This window comes from Typopeltis vanoorti, chromosome 22 (genome assembly GCF_054136105.1).
Source record: "Typopeltis vanoorti isolate ZY-2024b chromosome 22, IOZ_Tvanoo_1.0, whole genome shotgun sequence".
Taxonomy (NCBI): domain Eukaryota; kingdom Metazoa; phylum Arthropoda; class Arachnida; order Uropygi; family Thelyphonidae; genus Typopeltis; species Typopeltis vanoorti.
The window spans coordinates 89,640,051-89,654,655 of record NC_143570.1 but is presented as its reverse complement, the minus strand read 5'-3'; the positions used below and the strand labels follow the sequence as shown (position 1 = coordinate 89,654,655).

At 33.4% G+C, this 14,605-nt stretch overlaps 1 protein-coding gene across 1 annotated transcript in view; it reads right to left on the bottom strand.

The window, feature by feature from the left end:
- hay (ATP-dependent DNA helicase hay) overlaps positions 1–14,605 on the bottom strand; it is a 337,042-nt gene that overhangs the window by 277,199 nt on the left and 45,238 nt on the right. The window lies entirely within an intron of this gene.

Sequence of the window (14,605 nt, the reverse complement as noted above, 5' to 3'; positions counted from 1 at the left end):
ATATCCTCATAAATATATTATTCTGTTGATTAAACCAGCAAATAAAACCGAATATTAACATACACTTTCAAATGATTTATTAGCGTTTATTAATGATTTATCCTATGATAAAAATAAATAAAATGAATAAATAAAAATGTGATGATAAGTTCGAAAGTAAGATCATGAAAATAAGATTATCCTATTATCTACGAGTTTAGAAAAAAATATAATTTTTGTAATAACAGATCAAGCATATATTCTAATTAAAAAATAAGAAAATTCACTTATGGCGGAAATAAATATTTATAAGAGAATATTTGAACTATTTACATCGAAGAAGACTATTCTGCAGTGTGAACAGTTAAAAAGACAAAAAATTATAGTGCAAAAGGTAATATTCACTGCAAAAAGAAAGGAGAGCTCAATCTGTAACTATTAAAATTCAAGGGAAGGACAGTGAAATTATTGATCAATAAATTATTTAACACAGTCATGAGGAATACTGAGTAAGTTAACTTCTCAGGAAAGTTTAAGAAAGCTATTTCTGTTCAGGTTAGGATGATGAATGTAGGCTTCACGAAATTTTTTTATGTAATCTTTCAGCTCGGTAACTGGGAGCAGACCTCCAGATGGCCTTTTGATCTGATGTCCAATCCTTACCTTTTCATGGTGCATCCTGTTGGGTACCTACCGGATACTGAACAAATGAGGATGGGTTGGCAATTTGGGATTTAGCTAACCAAACTGTATTCTTGTTGGTTTAAACCATAACTCAAAATGGGCACACAACATGACAGAATTTTATGCCATCTGGGGTGTCACCTGTTTAAACAGCAAAATGTCAGTTAGCTACTGGAACAAATCTCAGAACACATACAAACTTAACATCAGCAGAAATCAAGATTGGAATAACCAACATAAGAAGCAGGTAATATCAGAGTACAGTGATGTGGACTAATATCAAAATGGGGAACTGGACAATGAGACATTTGTGCTTATGGTCCAACAGAAGGTACTACTAAAGAAGAAATGCAGGAATATTTTGATGCATTAGAAGTCAGGGCTCACACAATGAAAAAGGCAGTCGGTCCTTCTTGGAGATCTAAACAGCAGAGTAGAAAATTATTACCAGACATTTAGAAATGTTCTGGGGAAAATCTGGAGAAAAGAGTAAAGCTAACAACAATGTTAAATGACTGCAAGATTTCTGCTCAGGACATGGACTAGTTATTACTAACACCATAATCCATAATAATGTGCACAAATTCACATGGAGAGAAGATGCAAGGAATAAGCAAAGTCTCATTAACTATGTTATTGTTGATAGTGATGTTTGTTCACTGGTTCAGGACACAAGAACATACAGAGGATTTGAAATAGGAAGTGATCACCATTTAGTGTTGAGAAAGATAGAATTGAACTTCATATTGAAAAGAAAGGTGTATAAGAAAGTTTTGAAACAAATCAAAGTTGAACAGCTATCAGATATGACCTGTAGACTCAAATACACAAATGTTATTCAAGAAAAACTGAAAGAGTCTGAAAACAAGAACCAAACATTGGAACTGTAAATGTAAAGCTGTTACTTGCTATTAGTTATAATGTCTTTACTCTATACTTTATATACCATTATTCTATTTAGCTGTATGTGCTTTCTCTCTCGTAACCTTTTGCAATTACTCTACTGCGTATTATGTTTATCCACCTTTCGTATGCCTATGAACACTGAAAAATTTATTTGTCAGACTGCGCCATCAGTATATCAAATATTCGGCATAAGACTCAATAAAACTTCCGGTAGATCTCTCTCTTTCTTACTAGTGTAACTTCCTTCAACAAAGTTTACATAAACAGTCGTGGTTCTTAAGTAATAAAACTGTGCTTTTAATGCCTTAGTTGTTTCCTGCTCACAAGTCCGATTTATTTAGGAACAGTGCAGTTGTAAAATAAAGGATCAGGCAGCACTCTTTTAACAAATAATTAAAACACATTTATTTACATATAATGCATGAATTAAACAATAGGGAGATTGCTTTCTCTATCCATTTATAAAATCTTCATCATAAAATTAGAACCTTTTTACTTCAACATTAAATAATCTCTTTAACTCAAAACCTTATGTACTCTCTGCTTACAATTCCAACTTATTAAACTTCTAGTATACTCGCAAAGAGGTTAGCTAACTCTCTGTTTAATTTTTATATCAACTTCCAACATGCCAATTGATTCTCTTAAAGACACTTCTTATCACTATTGAACAATCTCTTAAAAGTCCATCTACTACCTACTATGAGAAAGAATATACAAAAAGTTTGAACTTAAAAAAGACTCTGCATCGCACATTCAATCAAAAGTCTTTCACTACAGTCTTATGGCTTTTCTTTTATCTCAGATCTCGAGTTTCCTTCAGGAATGTCTGGCATTCAGCAGTATTTCATTGGGAAAATAGTGGGCCGTGGACTGAGACTGGAAAAGGTTGTTCTCCTACGGCGAAAAAGAAAATCTTCTGAGCGAAGTTGCTTCGGGTAATTTACATTGCCTTATTTCCTCTGCTTGGGCTCGCTGTAAGGCCTGGATGACTGGCTTTTCCATCTGTCGTTTCCAATAGCTCTAACTGCCACCTCCAATGATTGTAATTGCTGCCAACTGACTCTCTTATGGAGTCCCGAATCTGTTCTCTCTCTCTGGCGATGACTGGAAGCCCCTCGTGCTCGGCTCAGTCTCCTTTTATTCTCTGATCTCGGGACCTTGCACTAAGGGAAGTAAACCCCGAAGAATTTCGCATTTCTCTTTCATCTTCCTTTAAGTTTGACCCGCTCTTTGTTCTCCTTCGTGCATTCTTTTGATCGTATTTTGCCGGGCGCAGACACTTGTCTCTAAAACTAGCGGACCTCTTTGATACTTTGCTTCTCCTTTCGGGCCGCAGAAACTTCACTAAACCTAGCAGCACTCTTGGACACTAACTTTAAAAGTGTCAGCGCAGAGCTTGTAGGCAACTCTTATATACAAAACTAGTAAACCACTTTCCTGAGCTCTTACACATAACTATATACAAAGTTCCCCGATGGGAAAGCATTGCCTTTGTTTTTGATGTTAAAACAGTAAATACATTCACTTCACAGGGTTAACTACATTAATATTTTGCAAAATATACATAGAAACAAACAAGGTTATTTACAGTTCTCATGGGACTTGACCTATGTAAAAAAATTGATGTAAAGCGCTTTGGTATTTTTAAGCTACATCGAGATTTTACAGAGCATTTAGTGGCAAACACTAAAGAAAAACTTGAATGATTCAGCCAGAGAGGCATGTGGTGAGGAAATCTGCAAGGATAGAAAAATCAGAACTTCATGGTGAACTCAGGAAGTTAAGGAGGGAGTCAAGGAAAATAAGATAGCATATCAAAAGTTCTTGGCAAGTAAATCAGCTTGTGCTCGTAAGGAATACAGAGAAAAATGTAAGAAAGCAAAGCATTGTGTAAAACTAATTAAACAAAATTCATGGGAAGACTTTGGTAAGAACAGAGAAAATAAATATCAGGAAGGTGGTAAAATATTCCGGAGGCCATTGAAAGGCTGAGAAATGAAGGAAAGAGTACTGTAAAAGGAATTAAAGATGATAAAAGAGACATGAAAACTGAGGATGAAGATATTCTTGATGAATGAGGTGAATTACTTTGAAAGATTGCTAATTGAAACAAGCAGTGACAGTATAGTAGTAACCTGAAATGCGGAAAATAACTGGAATATATGATATTCAAACAGAAATGCTAAAATATGGAGATAGAAAAGTTTTACAGTGGCTACACTGCATAATTCAGAAGGACTGGTCAGAGGATTAAATTGCAGATAATCAGAGTAGAGTGCTCATAGTAGCCATCTATAAAAAAGAGAATAAAGTCGAATGTGAGAATTACAGAGGAATTTCTCTACTATGTATTCCAGATAAGATTTATGCAAGTATTCTTGAGAAATGGCTAAGAAAAATTGTGGACGAGAAGCTTAAGTTTTGTAGATCTGGAAAAAGCATATGACAAGATGCCAAGAGGAAAACTATTCAAAACAACATAACCATCATTATATTGGTCTAAATGGGACATTATATCAACAATACACAGTCTCAATTTGAGTTGTAAAATCAACAGTTAGAATTGAAGGATATACATGAAGATGGTTTGATGTTAAATCAGATGTGCAATCAGGGTGTACATTATGTCTGCTGTTATTCATTATCTATATGGATCACATTATGAAGGAAAGCAGTATTAAGACTGATATCAAAACTGGAGATGTTAACCTCAGCTCTTTACTTTATGCAGATGATGTTATACTCCTAAATAAATCCAGGACAAGTCTGAAGGATTCCTTGACCAAACTGAATAACTGCTGTAATATATTTAGAATAAATATACTACATATATTTATAAAATTTATTTATATAAATAAATAAAATTTAGGTATCACAATTTTTAATAAAAATGGCAAATTAAATATGGGAATAGACAACACAATTAATAAAGCTGGTATGGTAGGAAGTCAGCTAAATAAATATAAGACATATGGAAATATGTTCCAAGGCATTTTTCCTGTATCGATCCACCTCTTGGTATTCCTCTGGTCTTTTTCCTGCTAACATGACAAAGAATACTTATTTTACTAATCTTTCCTCTCCAAATTCTGTTTAAGTGACCATACCATCCGAGATTAGTTCTGCTAACGCATTCCTGAATGCTAACAATGGCAAGTTCTTTTCTCATGTTTAATACAATACTGCCATTGATGCATCTGATCACTCCACTAATCTTTCTCTGAACTCTCATATCTGTAGCCTCCAGTCTTTGATCAAGTGTTTTATTTCTAGCTCAGCTCTCAGATCCATAAGTTAAAACTGGTTTGAAGACTGTCTTGCATATAGCTAATTTAGTGTTTCAACTAATTTCTTTCTTATTCCATATAAATTTATTCAGTTGACTTCCTACCATACCAGGTTTACTAATTCTGTTGTCTATTTCCATATTTAATTTGCCATCTTCACTAAAATTTGTACCTAAATAGCTGAAATGCTTTACTTGTTCTTTAGGATCACCATTCAGGATACAGTTGAAATTTTCAATGTTTCTGACTATTTTCACTGTCTTTGTTTGTTTTTTTATTGCTGATTTTCATAAAAAAATGTATTACAATAGTTATCAATTTAGTCAGGGAATCATGAAGACTTGTACTGGATTATTCAAAAGTAAACATCATCTACATAAAGTAAAGAACTGAGATTAACATCTTCAATTTTGAAATCAGGTTTAATATCACTTTCCTTCATAATGTGATTGATCTAGATGATGAACAAGAGAGGGGATAATGCACATCCTTGTCTCACACCTGATTTAACTATCTTCCTGTGCCTCCTTTAATTGTACCTGCTAAATTACAACTCAAGTATTGCCTTATAAAATGTCTCATTTACCACATATAGCTGTAGCATTTTGGAGAGCTTTCTTCTTGGCACTGTGTCATAGGCCTTTTCCAGATCTACAAAACTTAAATACAGATTCTTGTTATATTCCCATGATTTCTCAACTATTTGTCTTAAAGTGAAAATCTGATACTACCAATCTTTATTTGGCCTGAATCAAGCTTGTTCTTCACCAAGTTTCCCTTCCACAATGCTTCTTAGCTGTTTCTCAAGCATACCTGCATAAATCTCACAAGGAACATTCAGTAGGGGAATACATCTGAAATTCTCCTTTATTTTATTTTCCTTTTTATAGATGTGTATAGATGTGGAATTTGACCATCTGTTCAGGTCTTTTAAATTATGAAGTGCAATAGCTGTAAAAGTTCTTTAACTCTATATTTGACATTTCTGGTCGAATTTCATCTACTCCAGCTGTCTTTTTCTACCTCAAGTAAGTATTCCTGACTTCATTTTTGTGCTGACATTTCTACTACCATGCTGACAGTGCTTATTTTATTTAGCAATCTTTCAAAGTAATTACTCCAGACATCTAGAATATCTTTATCTTCAATTTTCATGTCATGTTTATAACCTCTGATTCCTTTTGCAATACTCTTTTCTCCATTTCTAAGCTTTTTCAGATTATTTTTGAACCTTCATTTTTTTTTATTTTCTTACCGACATCTTCCCACGACTTTTGTTTAGCTAGTTTTACACAATGCATTGTTTTCTTACATTTGTCTCTGTATTCTCTAAGAGCACAAGCTAGCTCACCTTCTAGGAACTTTCAATATGATTTCTTCTTTTTCTTCACTTTCTCTTTTAAGTCTGCCATGGCATTCTGATTTTTCTGTCCTTACTTCCAAGGTTTGGTTCTTGTTTTCAAACAATTTTAGTTTTTCTTGAATAACATTTGTGTATTTGATCTGTAGTTCACCTCTGAAAGCTGCTCAACTTTAATTCATTTTAAAACTTTCTTACACACTCTTCTTTTCAATATGAAATTCAATTTTATCCTGCTGAAAACTAAATAGTGATCACTTCCTCTTTCAAATCCTCTGTATACTCTTTGAACCAGTGGGAAGGCATTGCTCTCAACTATAACCTGGTCAATGAGACTTTTCTTATTTCTTGCATCTTCTCTCCAGAACATGGTGTTGGTAATAACTAGTCCATGTGCTGAACAGAAATCCAGCAGGCACTTACCATTATTATTAGCTTTGCTCTTTTCTCCAAATTTTCCCCGAACATTTCTATATGTCTGGAAATTATTTCCTACTCTGCTGTTTAGATCTCCAACAAGGACCAACTTTTCCTTTTTCGTTGTGTCAGCTGTCTTCTCTAATGCCTTGAAAAATTCCTCTATTTCTTCCTTAGCAAAACCTTATGTAGGATCATAGGCACAAATAAGTCTCACTGTCCAGTTCCCCATTCTGATATTTGTCCCAATCACTCTAATGAATATTGCCTGCCAATAAATGGCAGGCAATATCCACTATTTTGTGTTGAATATACATAGTTATTTCATCTTTTCCCTGATTGTTATTTCCTGAATTTAACATCTTTCATTTGTTGCTTAGAAAGATCTCACCTATTTTTGTCTTTTTTTTGTTTCAGTCACGTCTGCTATGTCGAACTGATGCTTATGCAATTCTTCTGCTAGTTTCAATTCTTTTCCATTGATGCTTCGTATGATGATGGTACCAATCTTGACCTCTGCTGAAGTTGAGTTACAATTGGTTCCGGGATTTTTTCTAGTAGCTGAGTTTGCACTGTTTGCCCTAGTTCCTTAACAAAAACAATGGGGGCTTTGTTAACCAGGCAACGCCACAGCCATTATGAAATTCTGTCGTGATGTACCATCATTTTACATAGTAGCTTAAGCAACTAGAATACAATTTGGTCGGCTAAAAACGAAATTGCCAGCTCTTCCTCATTAATTCAGTATCCAGGTAGATAGCTAACAGGGTGCACCACAAAAAAAAAAAAAGTGTGGACTTATATTAGTAAGAATCCCTGGTCAGTTCATGCATTTCTTAATGCAGAGAGTTCTTTGGAACTAGACAAAACTTCTTCACTCCAGCAAGTTCAAATTTGGTCATCTCTTCCTTGAAACACGTGGAATGAATCTGAACCAATCAGATTGTATGCCAATATCCAAGTTTTGAGGAGTTATCACTATTAATTGCTCTTAAGTTATTTTTTTAATTAATAATTATTTTAATTTTTTTAATCTATGCAACTTACTACAATTGTTTCTTTGAACTCTAATAGCATAATATCATATACTTCAATTGCGACTGAGACACAAGTTAATACAGGCAGTCCCCAGGTTATGGATGAAATACATTCCTGAGATAATCTTTAGGTTTGATTTGTATGTAGCTCAGATCCCTGATGAACAGCGCATATACAGTAATAATAAAAATAATACTATAATGGCTCATATGTGGCAATAATAATACAGTGTAATACTGTAATAGTAATAATAATACTGCTGTAATGTAATAATAAGTTACAGAAACTATTGTGCTCTTTGTTTTAATTCAAACATACAGAACATAAACAGAAGGTAGGCTAACATTAATCAGATGATGATAATGGAGATGGTGCTGGAGAATCAGGATCAGATTCTGGTGCTAGAGAGGATGGAATTGTTCGTAAGTACAGAATGTCATAATTCGAGTTGTCCATAACCCATGGACCACCTGTATATATATGCATGATTTATGACTCATTATTTTAATTCATCTTCTGAACGTAGTTAACTGTATTGCCCTGATGATATCCACATATGGATGAAATATATTGGAGTTTTTGAATAAATTGTATATAATTTCTCTTATGTGTATAAGCCATGAAACTTACTTTGTCATCAGTTTTTGGTTTAGTTAAATTAATCTTTTTTTCCCTTCTTTCTCTATCAAGGTCATTTAGCATTTTCTGAGCATCTTTATTTTTTGCTAAAAGAACAATGTCATCTGCACTTTCATTGAACTTTCATATACTACTATCATAATATCCTATATATCCTGAGAGTTCATGTCAGGAATTTGATGATGATTTATCAGTAGTTACTCAATTTAGTTATGTAACCCTGTAGATGTATACAGGATTTATTTAAGCAGTACAACATCATTTGCATAATTTAATGAAGAGCTGAGTTGAACATTTCTAATTTTGATATCAGACTTAATGCTACTTTCCTTCATAACATGACCCATATAGATGATAAATAACAGTGGAGTAAATGTGCATTCTTACCTTACAAATGATTTAGTACCAAACAATCTTCTTGTATGGCCTTAATTCTATGTCTGTAATTGTAACAATGTTCAGAAATTCATCGCTAGAGTCTGACATATCTGTATGAAGGATTAAGATTTGGTATAAGTTATCCTGAAATTGTTTTTTTTTTTTCTTTTGACTCCTACTCATGAAAGGTTGTAGTCAGAGAATCCTGCAGACTTCTACCAGATTTGTTTAGGAGTATAGCATCATCTTTGCATAAAGTAAACAGCCGAAATAAATATTTCCAATTTTGATAGCATGAGTAATGTCACATTACTGTGGAGATATACGCATCCTTATCTCACACCTGATTTAATATCAAAACCATCTTCCTGTAAATACTTCAATCCTAACTGCTGACTTACAACTCAGATATAGACTATATATTGTTTGATATAGCATACTATTTACTCCATATAGTTATAGTGTTTTGAACATTTTTTTTCACTTGGTACTTTGTCATATGCCTTTTCTATATCTACAAAATTCAAATACAGGTCCTTGTTATATTGTCATGATTTCTCAACTATTTGGCTTAAATTAAAAATCTGATTCCAACAACCTAAATTCGTACGAACTCAGCTTGTTCTCCAAGATTCCCTTCGACATTTTTCTTGGCTTTTTCTCAAGTATGCTTGCATAAATTTTACCAAGAATACTCAGCGAGAAATTTCCTCTGTAATTCTCATGCTCAGCTTAATTCCTCATTTTATAGATGGATACTATAGAATGCTATTCCACTCATCTGGAATTTGACAGTGTGCCCAGGGCTTCTGAATTATGCATCATAGTAACTGTATTACTTTTATACCTCCATATTTGAGTATCTCTGGTCAAATATAATCTACTCCAGCTACTCTTCTACATTTCAAGTTTTTGATGGCTATTTTTTACTTCAAGTATTGATATGTACTCCTGATTGCATTTCTTTTGGGAATTTTCTACCATCATGCATTTACTGCATATTTCATTTAACAATCTTTCAAAGTAACTACTTTGAAACCGCACTGGTTCCCTGATGAAAACAGCAGTGGCCTTGTTTAACTGGGCAACACAACCCCCAGCCAGCAAGAAATTCTGTTATTTTGTACCATCATTTTATTTTTAAGCCAATAAGAATTTGTTCGACTAAATTCCAAATTGCCAGCCCATTGTTTTTTGCTCACAATTAGATACCTACTAATGTGCACCTTAAGAAGGTGAGGATTGAACATCAAGTCAGAAGCTTCAGTCAGTTCTCTGCATTCCTTAAAAAGCTAGATGAAAGGTCTCATCCCAGTTACTGAGCTTTGACCTTAATTGACCCCATGTGTATTTTGATATACTGTAAATAATTTTTAATATTGCTACAGATCAAGAATCCATTTATCAAATAATCAAAGCATCTTACCAATTTGAAGTATAATCCCCATCATGAAGACTTCCTAATTTTTAAGTTTTGAAACAAATTCACAATACAGTTAAATCTGTTGTGTGTGTGTGTGTGTGTGTGTGTGTGTGTATACACACACACATGCACAACAGATGTGTGTTTCCTTATGTGTGTATTTTAATCATTATATGAAACAATACATATGGTTTAATCACTTTTATAACATAATTATTATAATTATTATACTTGGGTGCTTAGGCAAACACCAGTGGTGGTATTTGTTATAAACTTGGAGCAATTAGGAAACTTTGTTTATGAAGGTGAAGATAAATGAATACATTCAATGAAAAAAAAATATATATATAAATTAAATAACATTATAAATACTACAAGGGAAAAAAAATATATATACAGGAATATCTTGTATAGCGCGGTTAATTGGTTCCAAGAAGCGTCCGCGCTATGTAAAACCACGTTGTTCGAAGTCTATTTATAAAGGTTTTCAATTTAACTTATTTATTACAAAAATTTAGGATAATAAAAATGTTTAAAAATGAAAAAAAAATTGTATTTTTATTAACTAAATAACAAATAAAATCCTTTTAAACTGATATAAAAGTTGTAGAAAACAAAACAAATATTGCTTCAATTTTAGCATACAGTAATTTACTTTTTACTAAAGTAGTCTTTTAGTGTTCGTTGAACCATCCTTGTCTTCTTTGTCTCTTCAAGTACTAGATCTCTGTAGCATTTGATGGCATTATTGAGACTTTGTCTCACTTTGATGCTTCTTTCCAAATTCGGGTCGGCATTTATGAGAAAGTTAGAAGCTTCGTCGATTTTTCTCACAAAAGTTGAAAGGTCAGAAAAGGAAAATTCTTCAACCATGACATCAGTGGGCTCATCTTCGTCTTCTTCATAGGCTCTTTGTTGTTCCAACTCCAAAAGGGTTTCATCATAGATCATTTGAATGAGAATCAATACATTCGTTCACATTGTTGCAATCTAAACTTGTAAAACCAAGATCTTTGCCCATCTGTTGCCCATTTGTTTGAAATCTCACAGAAATCACAATTTCTGTTGAGATTTCCTCTTTCTGTGTTGCAAAGGTAATAACAAAGTCCTTTGAACAATGTGGCAAGATATTATGCCATATGGCTCTTATGTTGCTTTGAGTCACTTCTTGCCAAAATTCATAAATATTTTCAAATGCCATCTTTTATGTTAAATTTCTTCCAAAATTCACTCAAAGACCAAGAATCTTCTGCTGCAGCTTTAATAGCTTGAGCAAAATTTCGTCTTAAATAGTTAGCCTTGAAAGTGGAGATAACGCTTTGATCCATTAGCTGCAGAATTTATGTTGTGTTTGGAGGGAAAAAATGAATCTTGACATTTTCATATAAGTCAGTCAATAGAGTTGGATGGCCTGGTGCATTGTCTAATAAAAGCAAAATTTTGAAAGGAATATCATTCTTTTTACAATAGCTTTTAACTTCAGGGTAAAAACAAGTTTTAAACCAGTCTTCGAAAAAAATTGAACAAGTCACCCACACTTTTTTATTCGAGCACCAAATGAACAGGTAAATTGTTTTTTGTAAAGCCCTTAAGAGCTCTTAGGTTTTCCGCTCTATTCACTAACAGTGGCTTCAATTTTAAATCATCTAATGCATTACCTCCTAGTAAAAGTGTCAATCGGTCTTTTGACACTTTATACCCAGCTTGTGTTTTTTCCTTCTCTGCTAGAAATGTGTGCAATGGCATTCTTTTCCAGAACAAGCCAGTCTCGTCAGTGTTAAAAATTTGATCATCTGTGTAGCATTCCTTCTCAATAAGCTCTTTCAATTCATTGAGAAATAATTCTGCAGTTTTAGTGTCAGCACTTGCGCTTTCACCTGGGATTCTTACGTTATGGAGTCCCATACGCATTTTGAAATTGTAGAACCACTCGCGACTTGCTATAAAAGTTTCACTGGTTGTACCTCCTTCATTTTCGCTTTCATTTTCTTTTATTTTGTCATATAGACTTGTTGCTTTTGCCTGGATTACATTTGACTCAGAGGAATCTTTTTCTGATTACAATCTTCAATCCACATCATTAGAAGGTGTTCCATATTTTCCATTGTAGAAGATCGAGTTCTCTTGATCACTTTTGACATATAAGAAGCGGTGCTCATTCCATGTTGTTTAATCTTTTCTTTGCCTCTGAATAATTGTTCGTACAGATGACTCATTCATTCAATTCTCATGTGCTATTTTAGCAAACGAAGCGCCATTCCCGTGACATTTTATAATTTCAAGTTTCTTCTCTAATGTCAACCACTTACGTTTTTTTGTTACTCCAATGTCTTCTTTGTTTTGTCTCTTTTCACTCATACTTAAATAATAAAAAAATATTAAATACTAATATTAACGTAAATAATGAAATGCCATGGGGAAAGAACGCGTCTATGTGAGAGCCAATCGAATAACTACTGCATAAATGTGGCTCTCGACTGTCACTTGCGGCGCCCGGGAGTCGTAGGTCAGTGTTGACAATGTTAATCTAATAATGATAAGTGTAATAATAAAAACCGCGTTAGCCCAAAACCACGTTATACAAGGTATTCTTGTATGTATGTATGTATATATATATATATTTTTTTTTTTCAGAATTCATTTTTACTCGGTTGGAATGATATGAAAAAAGCTTTAATGACTGATACCAAGAGATAAAAAGATGACATGATATATTTGAAAAGATACTACTGGTTTACTAGTTTCATTGAATTGATCAACATCTTCAGGTATCACAATCAAAGAAGTATATAAAGAATTACAGATTTAAAACTGTAATAACAGAACAAGTACAAAAGTTTTCAAACACGCTACTGTCTTTTTGTACTTGTTCTGTTATTACAATTTTAAGTCTCTGTAATTCTTTATATACTTCTTTGATTGTGATACCTGAAGATGTTGATCAATTCAACGAAACTAGTAGTATCTTTTCAAATATATCATGTCATCTTTTTATCTCTCGGTATCAGTCATTAAAGCTTTTTCATATATATATATATATATATATATATATATATATCCATTTATATATATCCATCCATTTGACGCGCAGTAAAATCATTAATCCCCAACCTCGCAGCAAATTCAAGTGCTTTCGCTCGGAGTATAGTACCATCAACTGGAATACCCGATGCTCTCGTAGAAACAAACCACTCTGCCACAGGTTTATCCAATTCATCATATGTCTATGTCCGGATATATTTTCGTTTTTTTTGACATAGCGCCAGATTGCTTTGCATTGAGTTCAATGTTTGACCTGTATTTTACTATCGTGTTCAAAGTGGACACAGAGAGTCCATGATCTTTTGCTAAATGCACAAGTGTGTCCGGCATGCACACGTCGCAGAATTGCCATCTTTTCTTCTAGCGAAATATATTTTCAGTCTTTTTTTCTCCACATTACTAAAATGAATCATCCACCACCGCAACTTGAAAGCAACTATCACACACTAAATTACGTAGCAGAAATTCTGCAATATCAATTTGTACTGTGATTGAAAAATCACGGTATATCGCTCATCACTACATCACTGCTGCAAGCATGCAAGTCACTGTGATGGTGGAAATGAAACTACACCCAAAAGCAATGCCATCTGGAAACAAAATGTGCAAATTTTTGCAGAAATCGAATTGAATGAGAGGAAATCGATTTGAAAATCAGTATTGCCACCCAAGAAAAAAAAGCAAATCATGGGAAATAACGTCCACATTGAGTTGTTGATGGTGGGAAAACAATATATCATAAGAATAGGCCTTAAGATGGGACTAATGGAAAATGACGTAAATGGCAGGAAAACTTAAATTGCATGAACGTAAAAATGGGGTTTTACTGTATATATATTTTTTTCCCTTGTAGTATTTATTATGTTATTCGGTTTATATTTTTTTCTTCATTGAGTGTATTCATTTATTTTCATCTTCATAAACAAAGTTTCCTAATTGATCCAAGTTTAAAACCAATACCATCACTAGAAGCAAACCTATGTCCCTAAGCACTGAAGTATAATAAACATCATCATCAAATTCCTGCCATGTACCCTCAAGGGGTGTACAGGATATGATAGTACTACATGAAAAAAATTACATCATTACTAACTTCCTATCTATAATTTTCCTCCAAATCAGTCTGTTACTTGTCAAGACTCCAACATTATCAGATCTTATATTTCTATCATCTAAGGCACTTTGTACCGTATCAATCCACCTATGTCTTGGTCTTCCTCTGGGGTGTTTTGCTGCCAACCTGGCAGAGAACACTTGTTTTGCTAATAAACATAATAATTATATTATAAAGTTGATTAAATCATATGTTTTGCCTAGGTTGCCTAAGAAACCTAGAAATTATAATTTCCCTATTTTAATAAATAATATTTATTTATTAGACTGCAGACAAGACAAAAGAAACAGCAGGTACATTATTATGTCTGTACACGAATGCTAGGAGTATCAAAA